Raw genomic sequence first — 21,964 nt, 5'->3', positions numbered from 1 at the left:
TACATTCTCAGGTATTGTCTGCTAACTTTAACATTCTTCTAACAATACAGAGATTAATTTAGACTATTTAGTTAATTTGGACTATTTTGGATTAAATCCTTTTCTTTGAAAAAGCACAGATTCTCAAAATGGATATGGTCATGTGGTGAATGTTGCAGTTGATTAAGGATCCACTAAAAACCTCAGGTTCTTCTTCAGCAGCTTCAATAATCAGGCTCATTAACTGAATGGTTAACCTCCATAGGTCTGGCTATGATGTAGTGTGGCATAAAGGGCTGTTGAAAGGAAGAGAATGCCTTTACCTTTTTTTTTTTTTTTTTAAAGGAAATGTCATGTTTGGTTCCATTTTGGAATACAACTGCTTTGTCAGTGTCTTGAAGAATTGGATTCCAGTTTTTGACAAATGTTATTAGCAGCGTAGGAGATTATCATTTATTGGTACATGCAGTAATATAAAAATGGATCCAGTCAGTAGTTATGATAAAACCGCTGTAAATTGTTAATGTATTTCTGGATATTGTCTATAACAAGGGAAATGTGGGCGCTTAACAGATAATCTTACTATGCTTTTGTTTTCAAGATGAAGTTTGACTATCACTGTTCAGAAATTTACATTCTTGCTCTGGATTTACAAGCTTCCTGGTTGATTTGTCTGAAGTGTGTTCTATTCCAGGGTTATTTTCTTCAGCTGTTTTGATTTTGCAGGTTTGGCAAAGTCATTTTTTATTGGCTTTAATGTGTTGCTTGGTTTTCAGAGAAAATTAAATCATCTGAAATCTAACCAGTCAGCAGTTACTTAATTTCTTCCGTCTATGTAACAAAGCCTTGGAGAGAGAGTTTGTGCTTAAAAAATGTTATAGCTTTATAAAATCATAATCCCTGATTGACTTGTTGGACAACCAGTTCAGCATCTCTAATGTTCTTCAGACTTCAAAAAATTTAGCACAGATCTTCTTCCTAAAATCTTTCTGTTAAAGAGCTGAAGCCAAAGACATGGGGCTTTTAAAGACTAATGTTGTAATTTTCTATTAAACATGAATTTTCATTTGAGAAGGGTGCCGTTTTGAGACGTGAAATCCAAATTGCATTTCCACATTAGAAAAATTGATCCCCTAAGGCTCAATGATGAAGCAGCCTCTAAGCACTTAGCAAAGCTTACTTTAATCCATTCACTGTGCCTTTAGAGTATTCAGCATAGAAGAGGACTAACAGCCAGGCATATAGTCTGATTTAGGGTTTGTGGGGATTATTTCACATGATTTTAATGCATTAGGAACGTTCCTGATGTTCCATCATCTTCTATTAGAATATCTTTATTTTGATTTTATGGTATAAAAATATTTCTGGGCTGCTTGCTGATTTTCTTCAACCTAAAACCCCAGTTACTAGACCTTAAGATCTTTCTGGTGCATTTCTTCTTCTGTAAATGTCTTTTAGAGCTCAACACTTGCATAGTAAAGGTAGTAGTATCATCTTCCTATGGTTTTATAGGTCTTGGAATTGCACTACTGCATTATAGAGAATTGTGGTGACTTTGTTGGTTTCTTCTTCTGTTCATTCACCATGGGCAGTGCTTATATTTAAGCCATTTTTGTCTTAGCCACTATAAAATCTTAATATCGTTAGTTAAAATTGAAGGTCTGAACAGGAATGAATGACAATGTAATAAAAACATGTTCCTGAACATATTTCTTTGGGTTGAAGAAATAGGGCAAATGTTATATGAGAAAATGCCCAGCTCTTGAGGTGAGGCCAAGTTAAATAAAAAAATATTGTACAAAAGATCAAGCGAATATTAATAGTACATAATCACTTCCTTCTCTTTTCTCATTAAGAACAGGATGAGTATGAGGTTGGTATGTGCCTTTGGCCATACTCTTGATTCTGGAAAACTTTAAACTTAACAGATCCACGTATTTGGAGTATTGGTGTTTATATTATGAAATATACCTTGCAACTTTTTTACAACTGGTAACTTAGAGTAGTAGTGTTTATAATATTAGATGTATGTTGCAAGTGTGCAATTATGGAATATATATATTCCATATACATCATCTGTTGATGTGTTTGGTTGTGGTGGAGAGAGATAATAATGAAATTTTACTTTGTCCGCACTTCCTATTAATAAAAATAAAGGCTCCTTCTACTACAATATATATAATAGAGCAAAATAATCCCTGCTTTGCAGCTGTTTTCAAGAACAGCAGCTATTACTCACCATACTGTTAGGGATTCTTATATGCATACAGATCCTGGATTAAGATCCTTGCTACAGAGCAAAATGGCAAGTTTAGAATAAAGTCTGGCTAGCAACCTCTGTTCCCTGCCCCTCAGCGTCTGCTATACTTCAGCAGTTTCCACAACAATGTAATTGAAGGGAAGGCAGATAATGGGATTTATAGAAGTACAGATTCTGAGAATGTGCATCTACTGGGCAAATTACTAATGTTTTTAAAACACTGCATAAAAGTGGGAAGAACTTCTCAGGGGCAGTCTTTGTAACTGCTTTCGACTGAACTTCTTGCTGATTCTTCATTTTCCATGTTTAGAATGTAGATTTTTAACAATGTTTTTTTCCACATATGCCTTAAAATGTTTAATAATATATTAGATGGGCGTATGTGTGCAAATAAGTAGTTACATGCATGTAACTGTGCAGATGTTTTCATTATGTTAAAAGAAAGTAAAGTTTGAAAGTTAAGCTCATAAAGAAGGAAAGAATACTCAGAGAACCAAGGTTGCCTGATGTTATTTGGGTGGAATATAGTGTCTTAGAAACTTGTACATTTTTATCATTAGGCTCTCAATAAAACTTTTAAAATGTTTTGCAATAGAATATGTAGAAAATAATTGAAAATTCTGAAAGGTTGGTCTGTGAAAATCACAAATATGTTGTCCTGGTGTGATGCACTCCTCTACCTTTTAAGTGCATTAACACTTTGCAATAATTGTAATAATTTGAGGGATATGGAATAACTAAATTTTTTCAGGCAAGCAGTTTTGTGTTTCTTTTGATTTCTACACATGATTTTTCCAAGGTCAAAGATGGTATTGATTTCTAACCATACACATCAGGGGCTATTCCAGTCTTGATAAACCTGGAGAAATTACAAACAAGTGAATGGAGTTAACAGTACATCTTTGCACAAGATTTTGAAATTGTTAAGCAAGTGATGACTGGGAACTGTAACAGACTACATAATGAATTCTAAAAAGAAAAGGTGTTGAATCCTGAGAGGTAATACAGTGATGCTCAAATGTCATGCGTATCATAAAACTGCTGGAAAACGAGGTCTTGTGTTTACAACTTTCATTAAAAGCTATAATTTTGAGATGAAGCTCTAGACAGACAAATCTTATCTGTCAGTTAAGTTTTCTGCCTCTTCATTCATTGAAAGAGATGACTGTTAAATAAGAAATTAATTTGTCATAAAAAATGTAAACATAAGCTTGCAGTTTTCTTAAAGAAAAAAAAAAGAGAAAAGCAAAAAAAAGGGGGGGGGTGGGTGTGAATTACCCAGACAGGCTTTGTATTTCATTTATTCAGTAATTACAGTTGACAAGTCCCTTTTCTCATTTACTTCCCAGATGATTCTCCTCTGTGTCTCCTATCTGCCTGTCTTTTTCCAGTAAGTTTCAAATTTCTAGGTAAATGGAAACAATAAGCAAGAAACCTCTTGCAGAATTAAGCAGTGTTAGGCATGATTGTTGTGGCAGCTTCATGCAGAAGATTCTGTTTAGTATTGTATAAATATCAAATGATAATCAAGGTCAGGTACAAACTGTCAGGACTACAGCTGTAATAAATGCAGAGGATCAGAAAATTGCTTCATAAAGAAAAGATATATGGTCTTGTTCCAAACCCAAATTCATACCACCAGCAAATTAGAAGAGGGTATTTCAAGAACACTTGCAACAGGCCACAGTTACTGAATGTAAAGTGACACATCTGAACTTATTATTTTGCTGTTTATCTTAATTTGATATTATACATACTTGTCTGTAAACATCTATAATTAAAAAAAAATCTAGAGTTTTCTGGGTTTTTTTTTCTAAATGTTTACAGTTTTCTCTCTCCAAGTTGGAGAATTTTGATTACTTACATTGTGAAAAGTTGTTTGTGGAAACACAGTATGCTGTCATAAAGGCTGCCAGAGATGGATCTTTCTTCAAGGCAAGCAAATTCTGACATGGTAGAGATAATTTTTTAAGGTGTTTGTTTTTCTGTCTCTGAAGCATTGTGTGGCTGGTACAAAGATGAACCCAGCCTGTATCTGAAGAAATTAATTTACCAGGCACGGTGAGTTTACTTGATAGAATTAGTCTGAAGTGAGGGAAAACAAGGACACATTGCAAATAATTGTAAGTCCAGGCATCAGTAATACAATGACTGTAATATATCTCAAGTGGAAATATAAAAAGGACAGTGAAGACAGAAGTTGCCTTTTCAAGTTGATTGAGAATTGAATTCTAAACTATTGGTGTAAGTGTAATGTTGCAACTTCTGATGGTGTGAGCCTCAAAGACATCAAATGAGCTTCTGCCTCTGGGCTACGCCAGTTACAGAGGAACATACAGCAGACAGCAAGATAAATAAATTCCACCTGATTAAAAATTTACTGTGGCAAAAGAGGAAGGTGTTCTGTAGCAAAATGAAATGCAACTATTTTTGTAGGTTCTTTCTAAATTTTCCTTTTTATATTCTCTATAAAATTCATTTTAATTTGCACATCTGATGACCATATGTATCTAGAATAATCATGCGCAGACTACAAATAGAAAATCAAGGCAAGTAACCTCAGCTTACTGGCAAGTATAGTGCTGTGTAAAAATGCTTTAACTTCCCCTGCTGACTTGTGCGTTAGAAGCAAAATGACTGTAAATTTACTTCATTGACATTGTTGAATGAACTGAGTCTTTGTGTAAAGAATCATGAGCCAGCATTCAAGTTATGTTCAAGGTCAATTCATTTACATTTGGAAATTAAAAAAAAGGCATATTGAAATGCAGTAAGTCCCGAGTAGGATGTATGAAAGCTCATTTATCAGGCTATTATGATGAGTATTTTATGCTATTAATGACTTTCCTTTAGACATGCTTATGCACTCGCCCTTCACATCCTCTTTAAATTTCTTTACCTTGTAAGTTTGACTATCTTATGAAAAACACTGCTTAAAATTCCACTGCCAACAACATGCAAATATTCAATGCTCTGGCCTTCCCATAGGAAACTTTACATGTAATACATCATTATTTAATCTCTTGCATGAGCTTAGGTTAGATAATCCAGGTGTCTATTTTTAATATTTTATTCAGTTAATCATATTTGTTAAAGATTTAGCCACAAAAAGAATAATAGCTCTTTTTTCCCCTTTCCTTTTTATAGGACACCACTTAGGATATAAGCTTGAAAAATTTGTAAAAGCTCTGGATCGTGTCGTGTTCCTTATCTAGCAGTCAGACAAGGATACATAATAGGACGTGGGTCTGAAGTCCTCAGAATCAGGATTTTCTGCAAGATTTTTATTTTGAAATCTTTTCCCACAACTGAGCCATAGGAGCTATGTGGGGAAAACAATCACAATTTACACTTAGAGCAAACTTAAAGTCTTCTGACAGTGTGAGAGTAGTGCAATGGGTATTCTCTCTTTCCCAAAACTTGGAAATCTCTGTGGTTATATGGCCCATGTTACCATGTTCTTTTAAAAGAAGTAGGTTGTTAAGATACGTTAATATTTTTTGAGTTCCCAGACAATAAAGGAATATCTTAGGTGGAGTCCAGAGGATCCATTTTTATTGCAGCAATCTATATGATAGTGCTTTGACATCATGGGGCCGGGGGGTGCTCTTACCTCATTAAAGACATCAAAGAGTTTCCTGTGCCGAGAACTTCCCTGCATCATGGTAAGAAAAAAATTTCATTTTTCATTTTACAGAAATAATTTTTAAAAACTGTTTGCTCAGATGTTGGGAGGAGACGTAGAGTTTTAAGTTTAAAATATTGGAGCCCTACCAGGGACAAAGTGATGTTTAATGAGGAAATGCCCATTCATGCCAGTAGTTACCTTTTTCACAAGAACAAAGATCATCATATTTAATGAGCTCTGGCCATCAACACTAGAATGCCACAGGCTAGCAGCCTCTTTTAGCTGACTCTGGAACCAAGGACTGAGTCAGTTTTCTGGGGAAATGTTTTCTTCAGACTGGCTAATTCATTCTACCTGTGCAACCTGCTCTTAACTGTTCTCAGCCATGTCAGAGCTAGGGAGAGAGTGATGGTGGGAGATAAGCAGGTCACTGCACTTCTCTCTCCTCACATTTTTCCCCAAATCCAGCTTTGATTTGCTTTCTTCATATATATGAATAAACAAAGGGAGAGAATTGGCTCAGGTTGGGGGGATATTTTTCCCCTTAACTCAGTACTGTCACTGGGTACACTTGGTTTTAGCTGTACTGATGATTTTGAAGAGATATTTACAGTTGTCCTTTAAAATGTCTGGTCAATTTACTTGCCTATTAAACTGAAGCTTGTCCCAGACACAGCTTGCTTTCTTTGCAACAAATTCCACAAACATTAAAGTGCTATATTTTTCAGTAAGGAATCAGCTTACTGCAGAGCATGCATTATGCAAACACACTAGCAGCCAATACAGCACTGTATGCAGCCAAGGGAACATCAGAAAGGTTATTTTAGAAAAAGCAATGAATCTCAGGACTTTCCATCTAGCATTTAGGCTTGCAATACAAGCTGACTTACCCTGAAAAGACAGGGGTGAACTCTAGGAAACCCAAAGCAAATTAGTAAAAGGCCTATGCACCCCTAATGCATTTTTTGATGAAAAGGCTTAATGCAATTGTAGTGGTGTTTGGGATTTTTTCCCCCTCTCTAAATCGTGTAGTGGTAATTTCTGTCTCTTAATGATCTAAAAATGGCTTGTCCTTAATGATTGTGTTGCCTATGGAATTCTGCAATGGTCCAGTTTCAGTCTCCACACAAAGGGAGATGTACCCCAGACTGATTCCACACCATTTCAGTACTGCTAATGAGATGGTTGATAAAGAGGTCCAGAGAACCTGATAGTGCTTTGAATCACACAGGTGGATTTTAAGCTAGAAATACCCCACTGAAAGTGTTATTAATGTATACATTTCAATTAGTTTTAAAAACATGTACATGATCAGATGGCTACATCTTTTTCACACTGTGCATATATATGCTATTAAAAAAAATAAACCGTGCACTTCAAGATTTGTGTGGAAGTGTAATCTTTATTATTTTTACAGTAAATCTAGAAATATTTCTGCCTAAACATAATTAAACAATACTGTCTGTGACATTCCTTTTTTACCTCCATGGATAGGTCTGCAGACCAGTTTCAACTATGTTTGACAAAATATGGAAGTGCCAAAAATATTAAGCAGCACAGTTATGTCCCATGGGGTGCTAGAAGGTATTTACTCGGTATGGCAACAACCAAAAGACAGCTGGTGATTGATGTGAATTTTGGCTAGTCTGGTAGCTTAGAAATACGATTAGCAGCAGCTGATTCCTGTACAGACTTCAGAAAATGCGCATTGGTAAAAGATATGTCGAATTTCCCATCCATGGAGATAAGCTTCAGCTGGCGTTCATGCATAACCGGAGAAGCTGCACCCCAGTCTAGGTCTGGATTCTACAGAAACTGAGAAAACATGACTTCAGGATATGACTTCACCATAACCCAGTTAAATATGCTGTCAGCCCCACTACACTCCATGTTTTGTTTTGGAATGGCGGTCTAATCTTATTTTTCTGTGTCCCATTTCTCTTATGTTCTCCTTTTCAAAATACCCTGAGTCCAACAAATGGAAAAACAGGAAGTAAAAAGAAATAAATGTCAGGCTTGTTTCCATCTCAGCCTTTTGTCCTGTGTGCTGCATTTACATCAGCCCTAGAATCACAGAAAGCTGTGCAAGCCCATATTACAGCAATTTTCATCTTATCTATATTTTAGGCTTAGGCAATGACCATAGATGATTAATATGTGTGTGGCAAAACAGGCCAGGCATAAACCTCACACAGAGAAAATCCGATTTGATCATCAATAACGGTGACTAAATCATGCCTGACCATTCTTAGTGCTTAGAGCATGCTGAAAGAATTGAAGGAGTTCTTGGATAGGTAGGCTTGCTTATCTTTACTCTAAATCTTTGGCAGGGATGGAAACATACAGGGAATGTTTGTGGAATGCAAAATAAATGTCTTTTTTAAAAAAGGCAATGCAATTATTTGTTTAACATAAATCTAAAAGCTTTGTCATTACAGTATGGACAAATGGTTTTGTCCCTAGAAATATAATTGTATTTTAAAGTTTAAGTAAGTGAAATGTTTACTACAGAGGATCAGGAAAAAAAAAAGCATCTGCTCTGGAAAAGAATTTTGTAGTAGGTTGCATTTACTCGGAACATTACTGTTCCCTTAGGAGACTGGCTTTTGATGGTATGTGTATTGACATTAATTACTCTTGTGATATTAAAACACTTTCAGTAGTTTTTCATTTATCGTTATAAGGAATTAATATCTTCCTCTACACATCATCCAAGAAGAAATGGAGACAATCAGTTTACCTTGCAATATAACAAAAGTTCTAAATGTATCAGTGACAGGTGTTACAGCATCCTTTAGGACCTCAATTACTTCTGCTGTTCTTAGATGCCAATCCCATGAAACATACCCTGGGAAAAAGATACAAAAGGAATTTATTATTGAAGGTGAGGTTTTTTTGCTTGACCAATGCCCAGATGTTGTATCTGGACTCATAATGAGGACCAAGAATGTCCTGCTTTGTGGTTTCATTTCACAAAACTGAAAGAATCTCTGGTGACATTCTGCTTTTGTGTAAACATTGTGTGTAAATGCTGAACAAAAAGTAACTTTCATGGATAGTCCATATGCCACTTCATCATTCTTCTTATCTAGTTTCTTTGGAGAGTGTAACAGATGTTCTGGTTTCAGATGATATTGTACCTTTTCAGCCTCCAAAAAAAACAATTCACCTGATGAAAATCCATAGGTGTCCAGGGTTCACTTTTTCTATTGTTTGCTTGTTATATGATGAGTGAGAATTCAATATCTTACTCGAAAAGTGAAGAGTAACTTTTTGCAATACATGCACTTAGAAACAATATTCAAGAATGAAAGTTTAGAAGTATGGCAGTTCTTACGAAAGAAAAGAGAGAAGAGTGAATCTCCAGAAAAAGAAACTGAGACATTTCACCAGACTTGTTGATCCAAACAACAGGTTGGGGTTGCTCTTCCCTGGCTTTTTTTTTTTGTATTTGTATTATTTGATAGCTTGAACTGCTATCAAACTTGATAACTCAATCAGAACTGAGATAAATTTTACCTATTTGCAGTTAGAAGAATAATTTACCTAGGAACTGAATTTCATACTGTGACATCTTCAGCAGTTTCTTGTGTAAATCACAGTACACAATGATTTTGCAATTTGTGGTTTAATAGGACTTGCAAAATGTTTCTGTTCTTGGTCTAGTGGATTTTATATTCAAAGGGAATTGTTTTTTTTGTTTTCTGTGTCAGATCAGCATTGTTTTCAGTGTATTTTCCACATACTTCCCTACAGCTACTTAGACAATACTAAAGATTTCCTTATTGCAGTGATTACTCAGTGCTTTATGGCAAAGCTTTCAAAGTCACAGGGCAGGCTGGCACTTAGCTCCCATTGACCACATAATGTTTGTGTTTTTGAAATCTCCTCATTGTTTTATCTCCGTGTCATAGAAACCCTGTTCTAATATTTATCTGACTGTATGGGGTTTGTGACTCTTTCTGTTAATTTTTCTTTCAGAAGTGTGATTTCTTCTGTTTCGCATGTGCAAGGTTTATGCATTTGTTTGTTGTCATAATAGTAGTGAGAAACTGGAAGATACCTGTAATTGTTTTGAGTCATTTGAAGTGAAGAAAAGTCTTTTAAATAAATGTGAAATAATTTTTTGGCAGTATCTAAGACTGGTTTGCTGAACTCTAGAAATGTGTGTTGCCAGGAAAGTATTAGGATAAGTATCAGAGCTTTACAGCTCTACGTAGTATGTGTATTAGAGAATGCCACTGATAACAGTGCATTTCTGTCAGAAAAGCATCCTTTCTCAGTGGCAGACATAAAGGTGAATTTCTAAGATTAATGTTTTTTTTTTGTATTTCTAGCATGCCAACAAATATGCTATGATATTTTATAGTTAACGTGCTCAGAATCATTCCAACATTTTACACTGATATATTTGTATCTTTGGGCTTTTGCTGAACCACAGATTCACTGTTTCTTATTAGAGCTTGTCTGAATCAACTGCCTTGGTTTATGATCTTACAGTGCATCATTGCCACTTGTGTAAGAGAGAGATAGAAATAGATATCCAGAGCTATTGTTTTGCCAGATAACCATTATTCACTGTCCATTTTCTTGATTTTACTATAAGGTGTAGACTACAGAAAAGATCTTTTAATGTTGCATAATCATAATCATAAATGTTACAGGGTTCCATGGCATTCATTTATCCTTTTCAATGCTGTTCATGTTTTCCTTAAAAAATAAGGAAATGAAAAAAAGTAAAACTAGAATGTGTATATATATTTCCATAATGTAATGTTATGTGGCATCTTTTTTTATGTCAGCAGAATATTGTACTGCATTCTTATTTGACTACCAGTGTGGGGTGTTTAAGTATACCCAAATGACCATCTTAATTTTAAACTCAGTTGGAGTAGCATTTCCTATATAATCTTTTTGACCAGCTTTGATCCTAGAGAGCTTTGATGAAGCTACTAATTAGTTTTTTGATTTGTCTGTGTTTAGGAAAGGAGATTTATTATAGTAGCACCCATTTTTGCCACTGATAATTAAAAGACTGTCAGCACTTTCATTATATAGCTCTAGTCTTGAAGGAGAGAATCCCTCCCCATCTGACACTTTGGATTATTTGTGAATGATAAGGGACTCTGAAGGACTTGCCACTTAGGTTAAAATTGACTGGAAACAGCGTTCCCGTGAACCACTCCAGCCATCAGTGCTATGAGGTAAGCACAGCCTGTCACTCTCTTCTCTTAGGAATATATTGGAACATTAGGAGCCAACTCCCCAGGTGTATTTTTGTGGGAAGCTAAGGTCTGCTGCAGATAAATACATTTAAAACCCCAACAAAATAAGAAATAGATTTACCGTTTTTAGAAGTTCAGCTTTATGTAACTTCTTCTTAAACATATAGAAATAATTTATTGTCTCCTTGAAAAGAATGTTCATACCCTGATAGTTTTGTCAGGAGCCAGACTCTGTGTTCCTCATTTTTGCACGTGGTCTGCTAACAGTATGTTACGTATCTGCTTTTAAAAATCTGATTTTCAAAATACGCATATGTCCTTTGCTCAGCCTAAGATGCAAGTGCAGTTAGTCTGCATTCAGTTTTGTTTTGTATCTGACTATACGTGGAAGAACTCGGTTCACACAGGGTAGGTGATTCTTCACATCATTCAATTCCCATGCATTTACCACATCATATTCTAAAGCAAAACATTTACAGGTTATCTAAAATAATCAGCAATTCTGATTTTGCAAGAATCTGCAAAATTGGACTGTGACCTATGAGAATGAAATTCTTTCTTAGAGTAATGAGACATTTTTGTGGCTTTCTGTGCCTTCCTAAAAGCTCAAGGTGAATCCATGCCTGCTTATATCTGCTTATGTGACTTACTCCAGAAACTCCTGTTCACTGTTGCAGGCAAGGCTCTAATATGCTTCTTTGAAAATGTATTTATGTTTTATAAAAAGTAGATATAGCACATTGGCAGACAATATAAATATTACTGCATAACAACAATTCAGTTACTTCTAAAGACTCTTGAAGTAATGCATTATTTTTATTTGGCTGTCAGTGCCTTTTACATTTATAAAAGTGAGACGGCAGGGGAGGGTATAGGATTATATTAGACCTCTGCTTGCATTTATGCGCTTGTGAAGGACTATATGTATGGTTAATAAATTCTGTTAAATCAAATTCCTACCACTTATCAGAACATAAATTTTTTTCTATCTGTTCTCATTGACTTGCTTAAATAGACATCTCCCCCTTCTTCATTTATTTTATCATTTTCTCTACTGTTAAATCTGCTGTCAGAAATAGTAGCTTCTCATCAACTTCCTTCAGCCTGTAAATTATTTTTTTAGTAAGCAGCTTGTAATTGGCATCTTTAAGGGAAACAGAATAACAGTGTTTTGTAATTGGGAAAAAATATGAAGCGAACACTGTGTATTCTGTCAGATTGCTCCAGTTCTGGAGGTCTTGGCCTTTGGAGGGCAAAGGCAGTTCTACTGTTGCAAATTCTAGAAATAGCAAACATAACACACTTCTGTGTCAGTATTTATCAACACAGAGAAGGAGAGGCCCTTGCCATTGGACAAGTAAATTGAAATTGTGAAATGAACTCAATTTTCTTAGCTGTTCAGGAAGTTGTTTTCTGCTGAACCACATCAGCTGTTTGGTAAATCTCTGGATTTTTGGCATAAGACAGAAGAATTTCTTTTACAAATCTTCCCCATCCTCCCATCTCCCAGCAAGCAAGCAGGTTGTAGTTGGATTGTTGAGAGCATATTTAGCAATACAGACTTTTAAATCAAAGCATGATATTACATGTGTTCCAAAATAATTGTTTTCTTGCATTGTAATACAGTGTACTAACAAAAGACAATGAGTATTTTCACATTTAAAAAAAATATCAAAATGCAATTAAAACCACATGCATATTTGGAGTTTCCCAGGACGAAGAAAAATTACCATTTTAATGCAGTCTCTGGAACTTGTGACCATTACATTCAGAGGAAACAGGAGATGACATGCACACAAGTCAGTTGAGGCAAGTAAAACAATACAGACTTGTGGAATTTAATGTTATTACTTCTCTTGTTTAAATCCCCTGTTACCAGTTGGCTGGGCTTAATTACTATTTCTGAATTGTGATGAACTTCAAAGACTGGGAGGTGCTTTCAGATCTGATATGTAAAAATGAGAAATGATGTTGGAAGTTATTCTCAGCCAGATAGAACACACAGTTACTGTCTTATTATTGCAGTGTCATATATCATGAAAGAACAGATAAACAAACCTCTTCTGATTAGTTTCCACCTCATTTATCTACTTTGTATGAATTAACTATTGTCCTTGACACCTAGAGGTGAAACAGTCAAATCCTAGTACTTACGTGCAATAATAATGATGTTCTATGTATATAAAACCTTTCCTGGTTTTGCACATCAGAAATACTTTTCTGCATATGTGGTTTTGTTATGTGTGAAATATTTCATGATCCCACTCTCCTTTCTCCTCAGCTCTTGTAGTTTATTATTTTAGGATAGAAATACACACGTGACTTAAGCTACAAAATAGCTTTTATTCAATAATAAGCTACCTCTGGCCAGAATAAAACATCTGCTAATCAGGCAAGGCCACATTACACACTAATGGGTGGAATGAGGGGCATATTCTACCCAATGTAAACTACTAGTAGGTGTTTTCAGTGGATAAGATGTAATTACTCCAAAAGGTACAGTTAGCCATGCCTGTGAGGTATATGATAATTACGCATTGGTGGTTGTGACCTGATGTTTACATTTTGTCCACTACGGCGGTGCCACTGGCCCTAGGTGGGTATTGATGCTGAATCAAGGGCAGAATATCCAGCACTGAATGACCTCATACATCACACTGTCCCGCTCTCCCCCTCCCAGTGCTCTTTCTCCAGTACCTTTCCAAAATGCTTTAATTTTTGAGAAAGATTTTGGTGTGCCTGTTCTATGGCCATTAGATATTTCCGTCAGGTGTTAAAAATTATTTGAACAAATGCTCTTATTGAAATTTAGTAAATATATCCACCCTTCTGCATAACGGATTTAAATGTATGTTCCTATGCCAAAACAGTTTAGAGTATGCATAATGTCATAACTTATATGGTCCATTGGGAAGGTTTTCGGAAATACGGCCATAGCATCTCTGATTCACAAGACAGAATTGTGAAAAAAGCAGAGCAGTTGTTGTCTTGTCTTACCCAGTAATTCCAAGCAAGATATCACGTACTGGAATGCAGTCCAGAATAAAGCTGTTGCTTTTGCCCTAAGTGGGAAGTGGCAAATGTGGATTTCAAAGAAATGCTGCCAGCATTGATCCAGAATAGCCAAAACTGATTCTTAAAATACAGTGGCCTGAAGGGGCTGCACTATGAGTGGGAGATTTCAGCGTGATCACGTATGTTTTAGCTAGTACAGTTTTAGCAAGGGCAATCACTTTAACTAGTATGTGAATCAGAAGATTTGGAAAAATCTAAGATTAGTTTCCTGTGTTAAAACTTGAAGGCTATTGCAAAAATAATTTTGGCAATAAAATTTAATGACCAGCTAGAGATAGAATGTATCTTTTGCATATTATGTACAACTTTAGAGTATAATTTATGTTTCAATTTATTGTAGCTTGGAGTATATGTGCATGCCTATATTGCACAGGAAAACTAATAAATTTTTTTAGTGGTGAAGAAACTGCCATAAATGAGTGTATTTTAGAGATCTAATGCTCCTTCAAATTTATTCAGCCTTTTTGAAGTAATTAAATGTCAGTTAGATAGGAGATGATAGTTATCATAATTTCATTGACTGCATTTGCCTGTAAAGGAAGATTTTGTTTTACAGGGATTGATGATTTGTATTCCCTGTTATCTAGACTTTGAGGATCAGTTTTTTATTGTGAGTGTAGTAGACAACACTTCTTTCTCTGAAGGCAATGGGTATGGGAAATGACAACAGCACATACAGACTATACCCAGGATGATTCTCTACCTGCCGGCCCCAGCCAGGGCAGGGGATTGGGAATGGCGGGTTGTGGTCAGTCCACAGCCATTCCTCTCTGTGCTCCCCCTCCTCTCACTTTTTCCCCACTTCAGTGCAGGTCCACTCTTTAGGCCACAGTTTCTTTGGGAAATATTCATCTCCTCTGGCGTGTGGCCTGCCATGGGCTGCGGTGTGGGTTTCTGCTCCCCCATGGTCTCCTCACAGGCTGCTGGGGAACCCCTGCTCCAGCCCCAGAACCTCCTCCACACCCTTCTCCTCTGGCCTCGGTACTTGCAGGGCTGTCCCTCAGGCTGTCCCTCAGGCTGTCCCTCAGGCTGTCCCTCAGGCCTGTCCCTCAGACTATTCCTTAGGCCTGTCCCTCACGCCTGTCCCTCAGGCTGTCCCTCAGGCTGTCCCTCAGGCTGTCCCTCAGGCTGTCCCCTGGCTGTGGGGCAGCGCTTTGCCCTTTCCCAGACCGGTTTCCCCAGAGGTGTCGCTGAGGGGCTCAGCTGGGCCCTGCTCGGGGGCGGCCACAGAACCAGCTGGAACCGGCTGGAACCGGTCCTGTCAGCGCGGGGCAGCCCCGGCCTCTCCTCACAGAGACCCGCTGTGGCCAGCGCCTGGGCACATGCACTCAATACAAGTTGCTTCAGAGTAGGCAGCCACATACACTGTGTACATCTGTGCAAGTTTGCCTAGCTATACGTACACCTTAAGCTCACTATGGAAAAACAACACAGAGTTCAGGATGGGCTGCAAAATTCAACAAAGAAACAACTGTTCAGACAGCTGGTTGCTGCTAAGGGCTTGGCTACTGTGGCTGCAGCTTATTTAAAGATCACTCAGGTATGTGCACAATTAAATGACACTCAGTATAGATGGGCCATCAGAGCTCTGCTGTCCGTTTTAGTTAGTGTATAGTATTTAAGCGTACATTGGGGAAGATTGAGCGCAGATTGACTTCCTGGACATTCAGCCAAATGATCGATACTCACTATAAATTGCTTTGTAGTTTGTTTCCTCTCACAGATTCTTGCCAGTAGTTTAGGACTCACTTTTCCCTGCAGTGAGGGGAAGAAAAAAAAAAAGAAAAAGGAGAAAAAGAAGACTTGGAAAGTCCAGCTGCAGTCACACTTCTTATCTGCACCATGCAGTTCCAGAGAATAGGACCGAGAGGGCTGGCCACGTGCAGATAACTGTTTGAGAGTCATTCTGGTATAAGCCTCTGGAACTCCACAATGCTCTGTATGCAATTGACTCTCCTAAATGCTAGAGACTTTTACTTTCTGCTGTTGCATCCAAAGCTTTTCAGTAGAAGGGGCCACTGGTGGTGATTTGTTAACAAAACCAGTGTTCTGCAAGACTGAAGGCATCTGTTCCCTGGAACTTTGTTCCTACTGCAGCCTCTCAGTGCTGCATAGAAGAGGGGAGTGCTAGATGGCATTTGTTATTATCATATTTTCCTCTGCTTTTAACTAGGTTTATTTTTTATTGATGTGAAAGAAAGTCAGCAATGACCTTCCTGTTCTCAAGTTGCTCTCAGAAAGAGAAGGTAAAGGTATAGCCAGAAGTTGCCTGTAGCGAGCACCTGAAAGGACAGCAGTGAATGTCAGAGCCGAAGGCTGGTGCAAACTCATCACAGCTTTTTCTAGTGGTCCATTTGTGTATGTTGAATTACTGATCGTTCACCTATAAAACAGTTAATATATAAATAAACATTTTGTCATAATAGTCTGATCGCAGAAAACTCTTCTAATTGCAAGAGATGATAAATGATCTGGGGTTTGTTTAATTATTTTTTAGTAATTTCTGGTGAACATTACTAGGAAAAGCCTGGTTAGAAAAGTCAAATGAGCAGTGACATACCTGACACAGCAAATTGGCAAAATTCCTACGGCCGTTAGCTGAAACAGTAAATGGAAGCAGAACAGCTCCTACATATTTATAAGAAAAAACAAACACCTGTTTGGATGGCTATAATCTTTCACAGCCAGTTGCTTTATGTTGTAATTACAGTGTGTCCTTGTTTTATGGTAACCTATAGGACAGCCAGCCCTTGGCAGGCCCCCACCTCAGTCCATCCCTCCTGACTGTGCTAGGAATGTACTCCTAGAACAAGGGTTTCTTTCTGTCACTTTAGCAAAGAAAGTTGCCAGCAAATGCCAGGAGCTGGACCAACGTGTTCCAGAATGAACTTTGTTCAACCTCCCCCCAGGTAGGACAGTTCTGATACTGATAGTAACTTCAGAGGAGGAGGCTTCAAATGAAGAAAAGAGATAGTTAATACAAATTTTTAAAAAGCTAAGTATGCCTTTGTTTCTGTTTCTTCTGAAGTAGCTATCATTTGTGATAAAAAGGTATAGAACCACAATCATGGTGATACATTTATCTGAAGAAAATGTTTTTTACAGTCTATCGGAGATTTTCAAATAAACACATCTTGACATTGATTCAGTGATTTAGCAATGCGGTAGCTTTGTTCTTCCACTACATGGAAAGGCTCTCAAGAGAAATGAAAAATTGAACTGTATCTTCAAACCACTTGGGTTCAGATGCAGAAAACAGTAAACCCCACAGGAGAAGCTTTTGAACACAGAGTTTTTATACTTCAGAATCTGTTTGTGTCAAGGTCAAGTTTTAAGTCTTGGCTTTGCTCTGAGGCCTGACTTGTCACCCTGCTACAACTTTTCTAAGTAAAAGCAGTGGTTCTGCAGCCTTCCAAAGGAAAAATAATGTGTTGGGATGCTGTGGGCCATGATCTCTTCCTTTACCATTTCTACAAAGTTTAAAATATGTTGAACTTGACAGCTGAAGTATTAGAGACTGAGGTCTGACATAGTAATAGATACTCCTACAGGCTCTTGAGCAGAAGCTGTGCATGGGTTTTTCTCACTAACATACTGGATATCTTGGCTGACTCCCTACCTTAGCTGCAGGCAAGTAGTTACACTGATTATGTGGCCCCTGAAATTATTATGGGTGTATAAAAGGTATATTTTGTGATCTTAGATTACAGATTAGCTAAAATAATTTGCTTTGTTGGGTCTGAGTTTTGTGCTTCTGAATGGTCAGATCTCTGTGAACACACTTTTAATTTATCAGGCTGTGAAAAATACGACTGGTTTCCATTAATTTCTAAATCTAAAGAAATAATGTGAAGTAGAAGAAGTGATTCAATACGGTCATTCTGGTTTTCATTGGAAAATATGTTTGTACTGTCACTGATTGGGTAGAACTGTGGCATCACCTGCTGGAAATATATTAATTGTGGTAAGCAGGATACAATTTTTATTTGTTCTCTTATCACTTCAGATAAGAGCTGTGGGGAGCTGTGTGAGTGACTTTGCTAAGAATAACCCAAAATCAAGAACTGTTATGGCTACTGCAAGTGATTCCTCAGAATGTGAATGAACTGGGTAGTGGCTGAGTTTGTCAGTGTCACCTGAGCAGCAGATGTAGCTGCTGAAGGCTGCAATGGAAGTTACAATTACTGACAATGTGTATGAACTTGAAATGCATAGATGCTTTCCATCTTAAGCTTCTTATTTTTGTTTGCTTATATGATGATTTCATAATTTTAACATAGTTCATGGCACAAACTGACATTTGGAGTCTGTGTCATATATATTGCAAGGGTGTGCTGGTGGGCAGCTAAACTGTGTTCCACAGGTGCCACTAATGTGTCTCTAGTCTGTTCTTTGCTCCTTTGAATTACAGAATAGATAGTTTAGAGCACAGAATCAATAACGTGATACAAAGGTAGCTCATTAACTGCATAACCCAATGAGTCTGAACAATCAGATTTAAGACCCTTGGACAATAGCAGTCCCCTTGATGAGTTGTTCTGTCCTAGACTGTCTCTGAACTCTGTCTTCAGTTCCATATAAATGTAGACATACTAGATGTCACAATAGCTGTCTGAGCAGTCTCCTAAGAAAACTTTCTGACTGCTGGAAATATGGTTATTTCTTCTGAGCATCTGTGGTTTTTTACCTCTTTCCCTTTTACTTTGGGAGGTGGGGTGGATGTGTCACTCAAAGAGAAATACCTGCAGTTTTTCTACTATAGTGGAGAAGTTTTATGAGCACTAGTAATATAAATTGACACCTGATTCTTAGCCCATGAGCTATAGCAGAATTCTTGAAGAGGTTTGGCAGTTGTTTTAGTATTTCATAGGTTATTTGTATATGTGGTTTACGTTTCTCCATAACCATAATGGATGGCAAACCAGAATCTAAACTTTTTTTTTAAAACTGCTATGATTTTTATTGCCTGAAAACCTTATTAAGCATGGAGAGCAAGGGTTTTCAATTCTTGGTCTTATGAACAGCTTTTATGGAAATATAAACAAAGAAGTGAGGGTAACTCTTCCCCCGCTCACCCATTCTAATTTTGAAATGAACCTGATCATTTTGCTACCTATTTCTATGTTGGCATTTCCCCTCTTTCTTCCCCTTTATATGTAGTGGTAAAAATAGAATATTGGTACAGTTTAAGCAACTTAGTTGTTAATTTTATATTTTTTGTGTTTTTTATTATGAAGTTTATATAAAATTTTGTGAAGAGGTAAGGGATTTATATTCACTATTGTTTTTCTGTCTGAAAAGCTGTTCTAAATTCAACCAGCAATGTTCTTTTTGTGGTATCACTTCTTATTTGGCTGCATTTTGTGTAGGAGGGTCAAAATACATGCCTTTGATTTATGTGGCAATGTAAAGAACAGCTACAAATGCCATGAGGCAGACAGTTTGAGTCTATCCAATTGCTAAGTGTTTCACTGTGAAAAATGACTCCTCGTTCTTTGGATCACAGAGATTGTACAATTACAATTTTAATCAATCCAACACAAGATTCATTGGTTCTTACTGCGCAGAGCACACAGTCACGGTCCAATAAATCTGCTTCTGATGTGCAGATCCAGACTCCTGGAGCCTCTAGAGACTGTATACAAATGATAGGCATGTCTGCATTGCCTATGTATTTGCATGGTGTCAGGCATACAGGAGGGCTTGCTGATACTCTTCTGACTTCTAATGTGGTATTTTATGGCTTGCATTTGAACGATTAGAAATGATGTGCTGGAATTGGTGGATGCAGGAGATCACACTTACTCCTTTTTCTAGTTTTTGTCTTTCTCTAAGTGAGATTTTGGTGCTTTCAGACTCTTCTGTTGAGGTTTAACTCTGGGTGAATAAGATATTCATATTCCCAGGGCTAATAATGTATTGCAACATTTATAAGAGCCTGTCTGACCTGATCCCTTTTGAAAAACCACAAAACTGTCAAGTCATGGGAAACGAAGCATGTGGTGGACGGGCAAAGATACATCCCGTTGAAAGCAACAGGAATGGACAGAGTGAAGCTAACCCGGCATTCTCCATGATACATAGAAATGTTTGTATACAGTTTACCAAAAATTTAAGTATTGGTCTGAAAGAGAACTGACTTTTATCCATATATTCAAAAAAACCCCAACAAACAAACCAAAACCAAAAAAGAACTCCCAAAGGCAGCAAACCATTTTTCCTGAAAAGCAATTTTGGGTCTGAGGAAAGTGAAGTCTTCAAGGAGGGATATGTCCTTTGAGGTGTCTCTGAAGAATTTAAACAAGTTGTAAGCTTCTGACTGTCCTGGGTTAACGGTTGGATTTGATGATCTCAAAGGTCTTTTCCAACCTAAATGATTCTATGACTTATTCCAGACAAACGTGTTAACAACTGTTACTTAGATTCTCTCAAAGTTTTGTCTGAGCTGAACATGATTAGCACCAGTCCTGCTGGGGGGTTTACAACAGCATCTAAACATTCTCCAGCATGCAGGAGGAAGTTAGTAGAAAAGCAGCTCTGTTGCTGTACCCAAATTTATTGCCTGGCGCAGCACCTGAAAGAGTCTCTCCTGTGCTGACGGTCTGGAGGAGACAGGAGAGAACTGCCTGAGCTGAATGTGAAGGACTGGCAAGACAAGAGGGACAGACAGTAACCTGCTGGTGAAGGAGAGGACAGTAAGAACAGAAAACTGAAGTATTTGATGAACAACCAAAGACATAACAGCACTGAATGAGAAACCCAAGTATCTTGTGGAAGGAATTATTAGCAGGACATGAAGAAAGCAAGAACAGAAATAGTGGTGAAAAAAGAGAGGGCATTGGACTGAACTTCAGGGATTACAGAAGCATTGGAGGGTACAGAGAGGAGCCAGGCCATAGGAAAGAGAAGAACAGGACACTAAGTAGTAGGTTATGCCATTCCTAGCATTTCCTTAGTTGCAGCTATGGGATTTTAAATTACAATATTCTTCTGATACAGCATGGGTCCTTTTGAATTTGATGTCCAAATCTCTTCTGGCTTCCCTTTCAATATTTAACTTTTTAGTAACTAAGGAACTAAGAAACAACTTCAGAAAAGTTAGTGCAAAAAATACAGACTGAAAAAGGCATCTAGTAAATTCATAAAGTATCAAAAATTTAATTTAATTATATTTATAAGTTTTTAAAAATACTTGTTAATTTGAACCAAGCAATCAAGAAACCATCATTTATGATTGACAACATGAGTTTTTTGAACATCTTTGTTAACACCTTGAGAGAAGTTACAGCAATACTGCCTAGAAACCAAATAATTATTAAGATAATTTTGGTAGATTATTTTCTGTTCATTTATAGATATTTCTAAAAGAGGTAGTTGCTTTGTAACAACAGAAGGAACATAAAAAAGTAGATTTTGGTTTAAGTAAGTGTTTTGACCTCTTGTAGGTAAATAGTGTCCATTTAAAGGGATTGCGTATGCATTTCAGATGAAGAATTTCTGTCTTGTCTATACAGAAATTTATAGAAATTCTGGGGAAATAGCATTGCACTTACCTCCAAACATTTCATTTCACATTTTGTGCAGAGCTTTCTGCATTCTGCTTAGAAGCAGCTGCTGTCTTTGGTGCTGGTCTATAGGTGTAGTGTTTCCAGAACTTTTTTGGTCATTCAGAATGAATGCAAAACATTTTCACAGCTCTGCTCTTGCCATACTCAAAACTCTATTTACATTAATGAATTTATTTTCTTCAGGTCTGAGGGCGATGGTAGACAGTATGCATATATGTTGTCAGTGGTG

At 37.1% G+C, this 21,964-nt stretch overlaps 1 long non-coding RNA gene across 1 annotated transcript in view; it reads left to right on the top strand.

Annotated features, from left to right (window-relative positions):
- The window catches only part of LOC129785663 (uncharacterized), a 316,952-nt gene that overhangs the window by 152,974 nt on the left and 142,014 nt on the right, over nt 1–21,964 (top strand). The window lies entirely within an intron of this gene.

Source organism: Falco peregrinus, chromosome 14, assembly GCF_023634155.1.
Source record: "Falco peregrinus isolate bFalPer1 chromosome 14, bFalPer1.pri, whole genome shotgun sequence".
In the NCBI taxonomy this organism is placed as follows: Eukaryota; Metazoa; Chordata; class Aves; order Falconiformes; family Falconidae; genus Falco; species Falco peregrinus.
The sequence above is the reverse complement of the archived record's forward strand: the minus strand, read 5'-3'. Positions and strand labels throughout refer to the sequence as shown.